General features: G+C 42.3%; 1 protein-coding gene across 4 annotated transcripts in view; it reads left to right on the top strand.

Moving 5' to 3' along the window:
- The window catches only part of PJA2 (praja ring finger ubiquitin ligase 2), a 73,332-nt gene that overhangs the window by 29,445 nt on the left and 28,070 nt on the right, over nucleotides 1–15,817 (top strand). For 2 of the 4 annotated variants that reach the window (XM_054809471.1, XM_054809469.1), the window contains exon 1: nucleotides 10,311–10,363. The exons of the other annotated variants lie outside the window; for them this stretch is intronic. The gene's annotated coding sequence lies outside the window, so the exon portion shown is untranslated. Of the gene's footprint in view, nucleotides 1–10,310; nucleotides 10,364–15,817 lie in introns of those variants that run through there. 4 annotated transcript variants of the gene reach the window in all.

Genomic DNA, 15,817 nt, shown 5'->3' with positions numbered 1-15,817 from the left:
CACATGAAGACTCGCTATAGCACTGCCTGCATAGAGCAACTTGTAAAGATTTGAGACAGTCTTGAATTTGAGAACAACTGCACACTAGAAGGTATGACAGACCAGAATCTATTAAACGTAAGCTACCTATTTTAGTGGTGAAGGCACTGGCATGCCTATCTTAAGCCTGTTTGAAAATCTTAACCACTGTATCTACAGGTAAGGTCGCCATTGGTGTTATTTTAATCTAAAATAGGCTTATCCGCCTTTGTTAAGCCAGGACCTATTTTGGTACATATGACTGTTGACATACTTAAAAAGTTCTTTACAGTACCCAGATTCAGTAAGGGAAAAATGCTGAAACAGTGAAAAATAGATTCAAAGCAGAGTGGTGTCACTGTACTGGCTAGGGATTCTCTAACCTCAGTTGCTGAAGACAGAAAAAAGCTTACTTCACTCTATCAAGAAAAAAAAATATTAAAAAAATCAGTCCTCTGGTGACACAAATACATACATCCTCACAGAAAGCAGGTAGTTTTAAAAATAATAGGGTTTTTGTAGTAATTTCTGAACCACTATTACATACAAGAGCCTGAAAGACATGCTTGCAGCGTCTGTACAACTCATACAGTTTTTCCCAGTTCAGGATCAAGTCTTTACCCATAGCACCTACTAAATGAAAGACTGCCTTAACGCATTAGATCTGCCTTCTCTCAAGTCAGATTTTTCATTATTTCAAGAGGGAGAAAGGAGTGTCTTGAGCAGTTGTGTACTTAAGAGTGTCAATAAAAAGGCTTAAAAAATAATTTGGAACTGGGAAAAAAAATACAGTAGCCCAAACTTTACTGACAGTTACACGAATACAGTATCATACTGTCTTTGCCAAAAAATGCAGTCAGAAGTAAAAATGTATCAGCATTGTCTGTTTTGGAACCTGCATCTCTGCGCCTGAAAGCAGAATTTGGTTCAATACGTATAAATACATCTGCCAGATCACCAATAGGATAAGACAATCCCCTTCCATGATGGTTTCAGCTAAAATGCCAGGCTGTGGCCTGGAGATCCTGAGACACAGGTGTGTTTTCCATTACAGCTGCTCAAGAAAGGTAATCTTCATCTTCTCTGAGCTTGGGAATGGTAATCTTTATCTTCTCAGAGCAGCAGAAAACCTTGCACTGTGCAAATTCAGAAGACAATTTTATTGAGCTTTTGAGGAGCTTTCCAAAACTTTGGCACTTTATCTTTGACTAGTCCAAGATTTATTTTTTAATTTAATCATACCAAGAATGATAACGCAGCAGACCTCTTAACTTACCTGTCTTCTAACACATTAAACTCATTATTTACCTCTAAAGTTTTGAGATCCCTCTCTTGAGAAACAAACAATTGCCAGCCTTAAACTCTGAAATTGTTTATTTTTGCCAAAAAAAATGTATCAAAATTGCATCAGGGCACAGCGAGGCCTGGCTGCTCTCCAAGGAAGGCGAGCTGGGAGCCAAGTGTGACAGCAAGTCAGATGGGCGCAGTGGCCTTGGTGACAGCGTTGCAGTAGTCAGGATCGGGGCCATAGATGATGATCATGGTCAGACACAGCCCAGCAATGCCCTTGCAAGGCCATAGTGCTGGGGCAGGTGCAAGGCTGAGCTGGGAAGCCCAGCCGGTGGGTCTGGACCAGACTTGGGGAGGTCCAGGACTGGGTGCAGACCAGCTGTTGCACAGGTGTGGTGCCAGTGGTAAAGCCACAGCTGGAAATGGCCCCTGGGGGAAAGGAGGGACAAGTCCTTGCTTCCAGCTTTCTTCACTGCACCGGTGAAGGAGCCCACCTTGGGCTCAGCCAGCTGAACTCCTTCACTGCCAACTACACACCACAAGGGGTTCACACTCACAGCCCTGACAAATTGGAGTTTGTACCAATTTTAGAGATGTAACACACGTGCATAGACACACACTGTACTTCAACCACCTCCAGAGAACACTGACAGAATTACTTCAGCTACTCTGGGCTTTGGTATCAGAAATATTTTGTATTTATATGCTGAGGAGCAAAATTAACCATTTTAGAACAATTTTTAGGCCTTTCCAATTAAGCTGGTCAGCTTACTATAAATGGCCAAAAGGGCAAACTCTTGAAACTAGTGACCAAAACATTTTGCTATATATTTAAAAATTAATCCTAGTATTGCTTCATTTTTTTTCAGCTGGCAAACCTAATCAGTCATTGTGACAGTATTCGTTTCTCTTGGTGTGCTTACAGGATGCAGTGTCACCATTTTACTATGTTACAATATCACACTGACACACCTGAGAAATTTGGTAGTGGGGATCAGTCTTGCCCAGTTACAAGCTTTTATCTGTTTGTTAGATCTTTCATGCCTGGTTTTATAGTGTGTGGCATGCCTAGGATGTAGCAAGTTCAAAGCAACAGATGTAAACGCTACAGTAGATGAAGAGTAAGTGTAATAGCAATTAGTTGTCTTTTAACATTGTTTTCTTCTTATCAGGACACAAAAAGTTGACTGCTTGCGGTTAAACATGCTGTAATTTAGAAGGAAGTACAGAGAGAGATTTCCATGACCATAAGAAATACAAGAACCTAGGGAGCTGGCAGCCTTTGACTTGTTTGTGCGTAGGCCTTCATGCATCTGTTTGAGTGCTGTCCTGACAGAATGTGTTTTCCTGACTAGAGCCTTTTGAGTTTTAATCCTAGTGTGTGCTGGGTTGATGAATAAACAGGAATTATGTCTGTATATTGATTAGGAGAGTCTCAGGTCTGTAGCTATAACTAGTACAGTACCTGTTCATATAGTAGCTTTTGTGGAATTTCATGGCGTTTTGGGGGTGGTGGTGGTGGGGGTGGGGTGGTTGTGTTTGGGTTTTTTTTAATACAGAGCTGTTCAGAAGGATCTAAGCTTTAATTCAATGTATCACTGCTGAATGAATTGAATTAATCAGAGACCTTGCTAGGAATTTAAGTTATAAATTGTTTTTATTTAGGGAATACTTTAGGACATAGAAAGATTGCAGGCAGTACTTTGTTCATACTTTATAGCTTGTGTACATCTTGGTACATTATTATGAGATATAAATACAAGTAGAGTCTCTTTAATGAAACTTTAATTAGTTTTGGTTGCCTTGGGAATTTCTTGGTAGTTAGGCTTTCATTCACTACTCTGAGTTATCCTGCAGAGCTCAGTTTTTGCTAACCCGTAGCAAAAGGTATTTTAGGAGGCCTGGGTAATAGGTATATGACTGAATCATTAATACAGAGTATACACATGCTGTAAGTTCCCCTCTAGAATAACACTGAAACAGGCTTCCTAGAGAGGTGGTCAATGCCCCAAGCTTGTCAGTGTTTAGGCGGGATTTGGACAATGCCCTTAATAAAATGCTTTAACTTTTGGTCAGGCCCTGAAGTGGTCAGGCAGTTGGACTAGATGGTCGTTGTAGGTCCCTTCCAACTGAAATAGTCTATTCCATTCCGTTCCACTCTACTTTATTCTATTCTAAGTAATTGCAATATAAAAGATACATTTATTAATCAGTTAGTAATTGCTATGAATAATAACCACATCTTACCAATAAAGCAACCATTTAAATATTGTTATTCTTTAATAACTGGTTTAATTATCCAGCCCAATTTCAGACTATAAGAGCAATTTTTTAATATCTTTAATTGTGTTTTAGCATCTGAGTAATGATCTAGACAATGTTACCTAGAAAAAAATCACAGTCCATTTGTTCCCTTCTTTGTTTTGTTTGATTTTGGAGGCTTAAAAAGGTCTGAAATAGTAGTAGACAGCTTATTTTGAAGCTCAGTAGGCTGGGTCCTAGTGCCATGCAAAGAAGAGTAAGTGATGTTAGCTGTAAGAAAGAGAAAATATTTTTATTAAGCTAGTTTAAAATCTTTGTTTATTTGCAGCAGTATTTCATTGATTTTAATACAGAAAGAAATGTTTTGTTACATAGAAATTGCCATACTGAATCAAGACAAAACTTAAATCTTTTAAAATCTCTTTGGCAACAGTGGTAAAGGACCTTGGAGAAGCATGCTGAAGTACAAGGGTAGGGAATAATCCAGTCATGCTGAAATTATCTTCTTAATCAATTAAAAGTGCTTTAAAATCTATAAGTCTGAACACAGATTTATAATCCTTCTTTCCATAATTGCTGGTATGCATTTATTATTTATAGTATTGTAAACCTAGATGTTGACATTATCTATATAAAATGCAAAATATATCTTGTATCCTGCTAAACACTTGTTCTTAATGATAGTTACAAATAATGTTACTTATAAGTAATGCTACCTTGCAGAAATACCCCTTTGCTAATTTTACAATGTGTCAGCAAATTTATTTTAACTGATTTAAAATTTTCTGACTTCATTTTATTAAACTGAATGTTTTCTTGTTCTGGAGTGGCAGGTGTATATTAATATTATCTGTTTTAAACTGGAACACACCATGCTTTCCTGAATTTATAGTCATCTGAATTTTTGGGAGAGGAGATTTAATTTGCAGTTTTGTATTGTTATTGGTGTTTTTACAGCTTGTTGTGCTGTAATTTCAGAGTTTTGGGGATGCATCTGAGTAACTGTACTTGATCAAATCACTTGTAAAGTATATCTACAATAATTCTTATGCTTCTAAGAAATATTTGGTCTGCTGTGAAGTACACATAATATCTCATTTGCTCAGAAATATTCAGAAATAACCAAATGTACAACATTACTAAATTACAACAGTAACTCCACTTGAAGCTACCAGTCATGCACATTGTAGGAATAACAAACATCTGGAAAAAAAGAAAATTCTTGAAAACTACTGGACAAAATTTCTGGATAGAAAATGAGATGTGTCCAAGAAAACACAGGCATGACAGTTTATGATTTGCAGTAAAATTTTGTTACAGGAATCATCATATTGTTTTTCATATCTGCCTTTCAGTACTCTGTCATAGTTTTCTTTGAATTCCTCTATGAGGGAGGATGAACTTGATCATCAAAAAATTCCTTTCTTGTTATAAACCCTAATAATCTAGAGTTGGAAAAAGAGGTGGTACTCTTTGGTATGGTGGTATTCGGTACGTTCTTAGTGAGCACAACCTCAGTATGTGCAGCTACAGTTTAGCCTCCTCAGAAAAAAGCTTGGTCTGAATACTATGAAGATTAAAAACATTACAAAATTCTAAATGCTCACATGCAGCTCACATGAAAAAACTTTCTATTTTTGTGTTTATTTAGTCTTTTGAATACAATATGACATCATGGATGCATCAGTGATATGGATGTGTCTTACGCAACCATTTAAAATTCTTTAGAAAGAAACTGTTAGACTTAATGTCTTTACTGGAGTATAATCATCAATCAGCACAGCAAGCCTTCAGGAAGAATTCACTCTTGCTCCCCAGCTGAAGATACAAACTCAAGATATTTGCATGGTAGTAGTATTCTTCTATTTAGACTGATATTTTCTGCCAAAACTTTTTGTATTTCCATGGTTGACATACCATGAAGAGTATTCACAGAGGTTAATTTTAACCTTTGGTGCCTAATTTCTCCTGTTCCCTCTTACACCAGTCTGTGGGTGTGTGGGGTGGATTCCTTAAGAGGATGATTTTCAATATAAGCCTAACCTGAAGATCTGTATCATAGAATCATAGAATCATAGAATGGTTTGGGTTGGAAGGGACCTCAAAGATCATCTACTTCCAACCCCCCTGCCATGGGCAGGGACACCCTCCACTAGACCACGTTGCCCAAAGCCCCATCCAACCTGGTCTTGAACACTTCCAGGGATGGGGCATCCACAACCTCTCTGGGCAACCTGTTCCAGTGTCTCACCACCCTCACAGTAAAGAATTTCTTTCTAACATCTCATCTAAATCTCCCCTCCTTTAGCTTAAACCCATTACCCCTTGTCCTGTCACTATACCCCTGATAAACAGTGCCTCTCCATCTTTCCTGTTGGCCCCTTTAGGTACTGGAAGGCTGCAATTAGATCTCCCTGGAGCCTTCTCTTCTCCAGGCTGCACAACCCCAACTCTCTCAGCCTGTCCTCACAGGAGAGGTGCTCCAGCCCTCTGATCAGCTTTGTGGCCCTCCTCTGGACTCGCTCCAACAGCTCAGTGTCTTCCTTGTGGGGTCTCACAAGAGCAGAGTAGAGGGGCAGAATCACCTCCCTCGACCTGCTGGTCACACTTGTTTTGATGCAGCCCAGGACATGGTTGGCTTTCTGGTCTGCAAGTGCACACTGCCGAGTCATGTTGAGCTGTTCATCAATCAACACCCAAAAGTCCTTTTCCTTGGGGCTGCTCTCAATCCATTCTCTTCCCAGCCTGTAGTTGTGAGGGATTTAAACAATCCTGATCTTTCTGAACAACTCACATTATTGCCTCAAAGTATCTGAGTTTGGCTTGTCTGTTCATCAGTCTGCCTGCATACACACCTATCAGCACTCCTTCCTAATGTTTTTTAATTGATGTTTTTAGCAAAATTTTGACAGAAGGAAGGAACGAACTCTGGAATAGAATAGAATAGAATAGAATAGAATAGAATAGAATAGAATAGAATAGAATAGATTTCAGTTGGAAGAGACCTATAATGACCATTCAACTGCCTGACCACTTCAGGGCTGACCAAAAGTTAAAGCATGTTAGTAAGGGCATTGTCCAAATGCCTCTTAAACACTGACAGGCTTGGGGCATTGACCATCTCTCTAGGAAGCCTGTTCCAGCGCTTGACCACCCTCTCAGTTAAAGAAGTGCTTCCTAATGTCCAGTTTGAACCTCCCCTGGTGCAGCTTGGAACTATTGCCACACGTCCTGTCACTGGATCCAAGGGAGAAGAGCTCAGCACCTCCCTCTCCACTTCCCTCCTCAGGAAGCTGTAGAGAGCAATGAGGTCGCCCCTCAGCCTCTTTTCCTCCAGACAAACCCAAAGTCCTCAGCTGGTCCTCACACGACATGCCTTCCAGCCCTTCCGCCAGCTTTGTTGCCCTCCTCCAGATGCTTTTGAGGATGGGGTTTGCCCTCGTGGCTGCCAGGGCACACTGCTGGCTGATAGTGAGCTGTTGTTGACCTGAACCCCCAGATCCCTTTCTGCAGGGCTGCTTTCCAGCCACTCCTCTCCCCATTTATACATTACACCATCCTAGGTGCAGAGACTGGCATTTGGACTTGCTAAATTTCATGTCATTGATGATTGTTCAGTCCTCCAATCTATCAAGATACCTCTGCAAGGCTTCTCACCCTCGAGAGAGTCAACAGCACCTCTAGTTCGGTATCATCAGCAAACTTGCTAATGGTGCCTTCAACTCCTGTATGCCAATCTTTGATAAAGACATTGAACAGAACTGGCCCTAGAATTGAGCCCTGAGGAACACTGCTGGTGACCAGTCACCAGCCAGATGTAGCCCCATTCACTGTGACACACTGAGCTCTGCCCGTCAGCCAGTTCTTCACCCAGCACACTATGAACCTGCTCATCTCACAGACAGACAACTTGTCCAGAAGGATGCTGTGAGGGACAGCATCAGAAGCCTTACTAACATCCAAAAAACTGACATCCGCCACTTTCCCTTATCCACTAGATGGGTGATGTTATCTTAGAATCAAATTACTTGAACAGGACTTCCTCTCTGTGAACCCATGCTGACTGTGCCTGATGATTGCATTGCTCTTTAAATGCCTTTCAATTGTAGGCAGTCTAATCTTCTCCATAATTTTTGAGGAGCTGAGGTTAGACTAACAGGTCTGTAGTTTCCTGAGTCTTCCCTCATGCCCTTCTTGTAAATTGGTATAATGCCGACTAGCTTCCAGTCAGCATGGACCTCCCCAGACTTCCAAGACCTTTGGTAGATGATCAAGAGGGCTCCTGCCATAACATGTGCTATCTCCTTCAGTACTCTGGGGTGAATCCCATCAGGCCCCATGGACTTGTGAACATCCCACTGGTACAGCCGGTCCCTTACAATTTCAGTGTCCACAAATGGAAAGGCACTGTTCCCTCCCACTTGTGGTCCTCCAACTCAGGGGACTGGGCAGACTAACATCTGTCAGTTTTATTAAAGACTGAGGCAAAAAAAGCATTGAATGCCTCTGCTTTTTCCTTCATCCCTATTAGTCAGGTGACCATCTTCAACATACTTAGATTTCTGTAAGCTCTGCAAAAATTAGCAGCTATGTACAGGAGAAAGCAAATAAAGTCAGAACTTCTATCGAGCATGAACTCCACAGTTAGCCATTTATATGGTTTCCTGGCCAGCAGTCAGCATGCATGTACTGGCTAAGCTATTAGCATGTAGAAAGCTAGTAACCAGCTGCAGTGTGCCCTGTCGCTTGTCTTGCTTAAAATGGAGGGATGTGAAAAATAATTACAGGGCAGAATGGACAAAGAGTGAGAACTGAACTGATAATGTAAGAGAGGAGGGGAGGAGTTGTAAGAAAATGGATGACTGGGGGATTCTTGTTGCTGACTGGCAGCAGGAATATGGGACACATTCATAGATATCACATTTCATCAGGTCCAGCATTCACTGGATTTCCTCTTTGGGGATGAAGTTTATTCTCGATCTCAGTTGTCATGTTTCAACAAATAGATATTGGTGTTAATAAAGGATTCATTCCTTTTATGTTGTCGTGGTTCAGCCCCAGCTGCAGCTGAGCACCCGGCAGCTGCTTCCTCACCCCTCTCCCGGGTGGGATGAGGAGGAGAATGGGAAGAAAAGGTGAAACTCGTGGGTTGGGATAAGGACAGTTTACTGGGACAGCAAAAGGAGAGGGGAATACAACCAACAGTACTTATAATGAGTGATACACAATGCAATTTCTCACCTGTGCACATGACTGCACAGACCACCCCGAAGCCATGCCACCCCTGCCCGACTAGCCCCCTTTTATGGTGAGCATGATGTCATATGGTATGGAATAGCTCTTTGGCTAGTTTGGGTCAGCTGTCCTGGATATGTCCCTTCCCAGCTTCTTGTGAAAATTAACACTATCCTAGCTGAAACCAGGACAATGTTTAGAGTGTACCCAACATGGTAATACTGGGGGAGTAAAAAACTTCTGTTGTGGATGGAAGCAGGCTAGGATACCACCATCTAATACTTTTTCTTTTTTCTTTTTTTTTTTTGTTTAAGAACTGTTTATTATTGGAACAGAGTGTAGGGATACTTATGCTGACAAGAGTGTTGAACAATGTAAGTGTATGCTAGTTGAAATATTCTACACAAAGTTGATAATGAGAGATTTCCCTGAGGAATGACTAGTCATATTAATAAAAACCAATGTTCAATCTTTATAGAAATAGCAGTTGATAACATATGAAGCTTCATCACTGTAAAGAATGTGCAGCATGTCTTCTCTGGCCTTGTTTTTGTATGGCATAGTCTGTGCTCTGTCTTCACCCCAAGTGCTGTGTGTTTCTCCTCCTGCTTTCTGTATGCACCAAACATAGCACAGTTCTTCTCATGTGAGGCCATTATTTTTCTTCTTCTCCCTTGCTCTGCCCCTGTCTTTGTTTCCTCTGTAAAGTATATGTCTTTTTGCTTATCTCCCTCTTCAGCACAATGTATATCGCCTGACGTTGTGCGTCAATCTTTCTGTCCTACCATGCGTCACCCTTTCCCACTTCTCCACCGTAGAACATGAAAGTGCTTTCTGCCTGCCTTTGAATAGTAAGATCTCCTTCTAAATTCAGATAAGTGACTGGCCTAGAGGTGAAGTCACTCTGCGTGATTAAACGACTGATTAAAAGGCTAACAGTAATTTATTCATTAACAGACAAGTGAGGCCAGAAACACGCATCCGGGCAGGAACACCCCTCCAGGAGAACAGCTGGGTGGCGGCTGGCGGTGATGAGGCACGTTGACCGCCACGGCATCTCTGCCGCGGCTGCCTCAGGGCCGGCCAGCCCCTGTCACCTCGGAGGTGTCCGCCCTCCTCGGACAACTCGGGAAGAGCAGGTCGGCGGCACTGCTGCCGCGGGACCTCACAGGCCGTACGGCCGTGCACGGCGGTGCACAACCTCCACCCCCGCCGCGCACCCCCCGGGCGGCAGCCGGGGCGCACGGTCCTCGGGAAGGGCGAGGTGCTGCCGGCCGAGGGCTGGAGAAAGAGCACAGTGCCACCGCTCCAGCCCAGGACCCCAATCACGCTCCCCACGGAGGCACCAGCCCCGCCCCCGCCCCGCCCCCCACGGGCGGTAGGGGCGAGCCCACTGTCTCCGTTCCTGCCCACCCGACCGGGATTGGTCGCTGCTTCTGCACCCTGGCCAAGTATTGGCCGCCGCTGGCGACTGTAAAGCGACAGGATTGGCTATAGTGGCGGACGCGGGCAGGCAGGCGGCTGCTGCGGGGAGGCGGGCGAGCCGGGCTCGGGAGGGGTGAGTGCGGGCTCCAGTGGAGGCCGGCCTAGCCTGACCCGGCTGGGCGGCTGCGGGTCGCGCCCGGGACAGCCTCGGCTCAAGCCCGGGGCTCTGTGTGTGGCCTCCGGCTGGGGAGGGAGGGCGATAGTGGAGCCAGGCAGGGCCGCGCCACGGCCGTCTTCAGCTCCCGGGGCCGTCACTTGGGCTGCGGAGCGGCTGCCTCCCCTCAGGGACGGGCTTGCGGAGCGCGGCCCGCCCCGGCGCGTGGGGCGGCCCCGGTGGTGCTGGCCGCAGCCAGTGGACCGAGGGAGAGGCCGAGGGGGTACCGCGGCCGTCTTCGTCCAGCGCAGCGGGCCGTGGTGGCCTGACGTGTACCTGTGCGTGACGGGCCGAGGTCGTCGGTGGGCGCGGGGAATCCACTGGGGCAGGCAGCTACAGAGCAGGCACGGGCAGGCCTGCAGTTCAAAGTTGTGTGGGGTTTTTTTGGTTGTTGTTTTAGTTTGCTTTTTTGTTATTTTCCCCCGCAACAATGTGACGGTGACTCAGTATCCCGGGGCGGAAGGGGGAGCGGATGCTGAGCGTGGTGCTGAGGCCGAAGAGCCGTCGGCGATGGCGGGTGTGGGCTCTCCGTCCTGCGCAGCAAGCCTCTGGGAGCAGCCCTGCCAGCGGGGCGGGTTGGGTTCTCGGTGCGCTACCTCAGACAAAATAAAAATGGGTGTGAGCAGGCTCACTTCTAAAGTAAGCCACTTGACATTGCTTGAACTCACGAAGTGCTCACACTGCCTGTTTGCTGGAGGAGAGATGGTCTGAGCGGCTGAGAGCAGAACCACCCCCAAATTCAGGGACAGAGGGAATGTGTCTTGGGCCCGGAATCCAGAGGAGATTTGTTAAGATGCCTCAGCTAAAAGCCTGCATTTTCTTACACACAAGCAAAAATGCATTAACCTGTAGTTACAGTGCGCAGGACGGGTTCTGCACCCGGATGAGAGCCTTCCTGAGGGTGTTTCCTGTCTGTGCTTTGATGTTGCACCTTTAGTAGGTTCACTTGAACTGCTTGTCCTCAGCTGTGCTGACTGTGGTGGAACTGAGTTCTCTCAGAATACTGTACACTGTAGACAGGCTTGACTGGATACTGCTGGTGAATAAATACATTTTATGAAGAATACATATAAGTTACATAGCATGTGAATCTGCATGGTGCACAAAGATATAAAAAGTTGGTATAACTGTGATGCTGAGTACTTTATAGGATGTGTTTGAAAGCCTGGAGACTGTGCTTAGGTCCTTTTTCTATACTTTGACATGTTCAGACACTTCATTCTTTCAGTGTGGTTCTTGATTTGCACTTGTCTGTACACAGTTAAGCAACTTAGAGGAATGATTTTTTGATTAAAAGTCTGTTACACTGTATCTAGAAAAAATAAATTATGTCCTGTAGCAATAAAGAGTGCTGTCAGACTGTTACTGTTCTCTGTTAATGCACAAATCATGAAGAATACATACTTTATAGATGTAAAAAGAGAATAATGCATATTTAAATTTGTGTAAGCAAATATATGTGATAAAATAAGTGTATTTGCAGCTGAGTCAGACTTGCACGGAATTGATTTCCTGTTCTTTCTCACCCATTAAAGGAAGGAAAATGTCTGGAAAAAGTTGTTCATAAAAAATCATTATTTTGAAGTTGCATTAAAATGCAGGATCAGGTAACTTTTGTGATATATGCCTATCTTTTTATTTCCTTTACCAACTCAGTGAATTGCAATACAGTGTAGGTAGTGTGCAAAAGGCCTTGACAGATCAAAGCTTCATCAAAATAAGACATTTATGAATTACCACCTTGTTAAGCTATCTGCTGCTGTGAAGATGTTTACTTCTGCAAAAGCAGTTTAGCATAGCAAATGAAAAATACTGATATGATGTATTGGATTAATTCTGCAAATACTGTTAAGGGTATTTGTAGCAAGAAGTTAAGCTGACATTGCTACCATTTTCACATAGTAATTTCTCTTGTGGTCCGTAGTACTTGTTGAGTTGTGTTTGTTTTAATTCTTGGTTTCTTAGGAAAGCTTGAATAAAACAAAAAGTATTACTGTGCTCTACAGCGCTAGAGGCCAGAATCTCATTGTATTGAGGACAATACACTTGTAAGGCAGACAGTCTCTGGCTTGTAGTTTGCCATGTAAGTAGTGTTTGTTTGACATCTGAGGTAATTGGAGTTGTGGATGTAATTGAAGTTGCGAGCATAAAATTTACAGTTCAATGAAGGTTTATCCTAGGATTTCTGAATAATATTTTGAACAAACAAAGTATGGGAGCAAATTTGTTCTAATTCATTTATTCACAGATACATTAATGATCCCCTTGCAGTTTTATGGATAGGGTTGTAAGGCTGATAGTCCACTGCAGAGTTACAATGACGCTTCAGCAGTCTTTTATCTGTATGTTTAGTAGTGTACCTGGATAGGTCCCTCAGGTCTCCTTTGCATTCATTTCAGTTGGCAGATGTGTTTAAAAACTTCAGTTAATACTTCGAAACAATGTTCAAGTTACAGAAACAACTTTGAATGTGGGATAAATATAGGTAAATCCAAACAACTGGAGGAGGGGAATGCTTCCTAATCACAGTGTTCTGTTCGGAGCACCCACAGAGAAGTAATACTTTGAATGTCATTAAAAGACACACGAACTTGAGCTTAGGATGGTACTTTCCATCAGTGTTTGCAACTTCAGCTTCTGTGGTTTTTATAGCCTGAACTTGAATGAAAAACACTTCATGCTGTTTATCACAGGAATATCCTGAAGTGCTTGGGATACTACTGTACACATTTAATACAGAGGCACCTATTTGAGTTGACAAAGTGTAAAATATAGTAGGTCTTGCAAGAACCTTGGTTCTCTTAGGCTACACCTGGCTGGCACTTTTTGTTGTATTTGTGGAGCAGGGCTATAACTTATTTATATGGGAAAGGGAGGTAATGGCTAACACGCTTTTAGTAATAAGTAGAATACTCTCCAAGGCTGACAGAATGGGTGGCCATGTAAGTTGCTAGGTGCACACGTGTCACGAAAAAGTATTTAGAAATTCTGCTGCCAATGGTGTTAATAATTCTCAATAGTTTTAAAACAGCTTTTGAAATTTGATTAATTTCAAATGTGATGTTTTGATGCTAGACCCTTATACAGCATTTCAGGCAACTAGATATGTGACTATGGAAGCAGAGAGAAGTCCAGCTGGCACATATGTCCTTTCACATGTACTTACAATTATTAAAACATGACCTGAAAAGTTTGTTTTTAAAAGAAGATGACAAAAAAAATCAAGTATTTGTACCACACCCAGTAAAATTAATGCAATTTCATACAGCATATTAATTATGTAACCTTTTAGAAATTTTTAAAAAGGAAAAAATGTGGAAAAGAATTGAAAATAATAGAGAAGTTGATCAGTAGAGAAATTGTGATTTACCTTCTAAGTTATGTGAAAGCAAGCAAATAGTGATTAGGAGTCACATTGTAGTCGTATCTTACTGTATACACCAGGGGTTTGGAAAAAAAAGCACACAGATTTCCCCCTCCAAACTAACATAGTTATGTACGATTGTGATTCCAGCCCTGGAAACAGAATAAATATCTGAAATTCTGGAGGGCTAGTTTAGGGAAGTAATCGTGGGGCTGGTAGGGACCTCAAAAAGTTATCCTGTCAGGCTTTTCCTCTCTCCCAACCCTTCCTCACAGTGATTCGTCACTAGATGTTTGAATCCCTTTCTCTGGGCTGCATTGCTGATGGATATTCTTCACCCTCCCCAGGCAATCTGTTTAAGTGATATGATACTCCTTACTGGTAGAAACATTTCCCTTATGTTGTTTCCATGTGTTGTTTCCAAGTGTCAGGGAAATCTTCCTTGCTGCTGTTTAAGAGTCATCTTTTTTGAAGTATGGTACTTAAAATTATATGCAGAGTGCTAGATTTGATTTTAGCAACATTGATCAGGATAGAAGAGTTACTTTTCCTGTCTTGTAGCCTTCACCCAAATCAGCTCCATATGTTGCTGTTCACTAAAACAGAGGGAAATATTGAGTTGTGTGTAACTTGTGGTCCCCTATAATCCTCTGCCGCCTTTCTGTTTAGTTGCACATTGCCAATTATTTGCCCTTTGGTCATTTGCTCAGTTGTTTCTTTCTACCTGACAGTAATATCCTGTGCTTCTCCAGTTGAGAATGATCTCACTTTCTTCACAGATATATTAGAACTACTTCATATTCTGTTTCAAAAATTTAAAAGTCTTGAAGGCCCAACTGACTTCAGGTGAGCTTTCTTCTGTCAGTTGGATCAGAGGCTTTTGTTACCCATGTATCTAAGATACAAAATTCTGTTTATGAAAGGAAAAGAGTTTAAAGCAGCAAGTTTTCGCTGTTCTTTAGGAAAAAACTTCCAAAAAAATGACTTTGACTACTTTTTGGTAGTGGATAAGGATTCATTATGTCTTTTGAGTTAACTGTGCTTTAATAAAAGCAGTTATGTAAGATGAAAGATAACAATGCAAAAATACATCTTTGGGCCTGATGGTTTGCTGAATTGTGTCTCTCCATGTAAGAGTTTCAGTTACCTGAACTTCCACCTTGGGATTCTCTTGTCATCTCCTATTTGCTGTGTTTATCAGGGAGAAAGAAAGTGACTGTTCTAACTTCTTAAAGTATGTTGAGGTTGTCTACACTGGCAAAAGTAAAAGCAAACTTTGTCTGCTCAAACTATAGAAAAGTTTTGGTGTGTTTAATACTGGCTTCTATTTGCTGTCTTTCAGCTCTATAGAGATGCTTCCTCCTCTAGAAAGTTTGGAATTGGAACTAAAATAGAAATGCAAAATGTTAAAGTCACAGGCAAAGGAAAAAGAGAGGGCACATATGAGGGGTTTTGGTGCTTTTTTTTTTTTAAGTGGATGAGTAATTTGAGTGGGAGGGGGAGAGGGAGACAGACTGCTAGTACAGCTTTTATTAAAAATAAGGACTGAATTTCTGGATATCTTCTGAAAAGCAGTAGGTAAAATTTACTACTTCCATGCCCTTAGTTTAGTACACATATTTAGAATATGAAAACTTGTCATGTTGAGGAAGGAGATATGAAGGCTCAGCTGATGATTAGTCGTTCTGTATTAACAGAACACATTGCTACAAGGGCTACTGACAAAGTAAGGCTTTTTATTATTAACTAACTTTCTAAGGGATGATTGGACTTGTTCTTAATTGGCTAGTACATGACACACACACCGTCCTTATCTTTAAAAGCTTTTAGTACTTCACTTAATCTTCCCTCTCTCTTGAGTTGAGATTTAATGTGGAATTTCTGCTGAAGCTATTTGTCAGGACAAAAACTGGAAAAGCAATTATTGTGGTAAGCCAGAGCTGGCACTTGGTAGGACAGATTTGCATGTCCTGTCAAAGTCAAGGAAGAAGAAAGTGATGCATTCAACC

This window comes from Grus americana, chromosome Z (assembly GCF_028858705.1).
Source record: "Grus americana isolate bGruAme1 chromosome Z, bGruAme1.mat, whole genome shotgun sequence".
Lineage (NCBI taxonomy): Eukaryota > Metazoa > Chordata > Aves > Gruiformes > Gruidae > Grus > Grus americana.
This window is presented reverse-complemented; position numbering and strand designations above follow the sequence as displayed.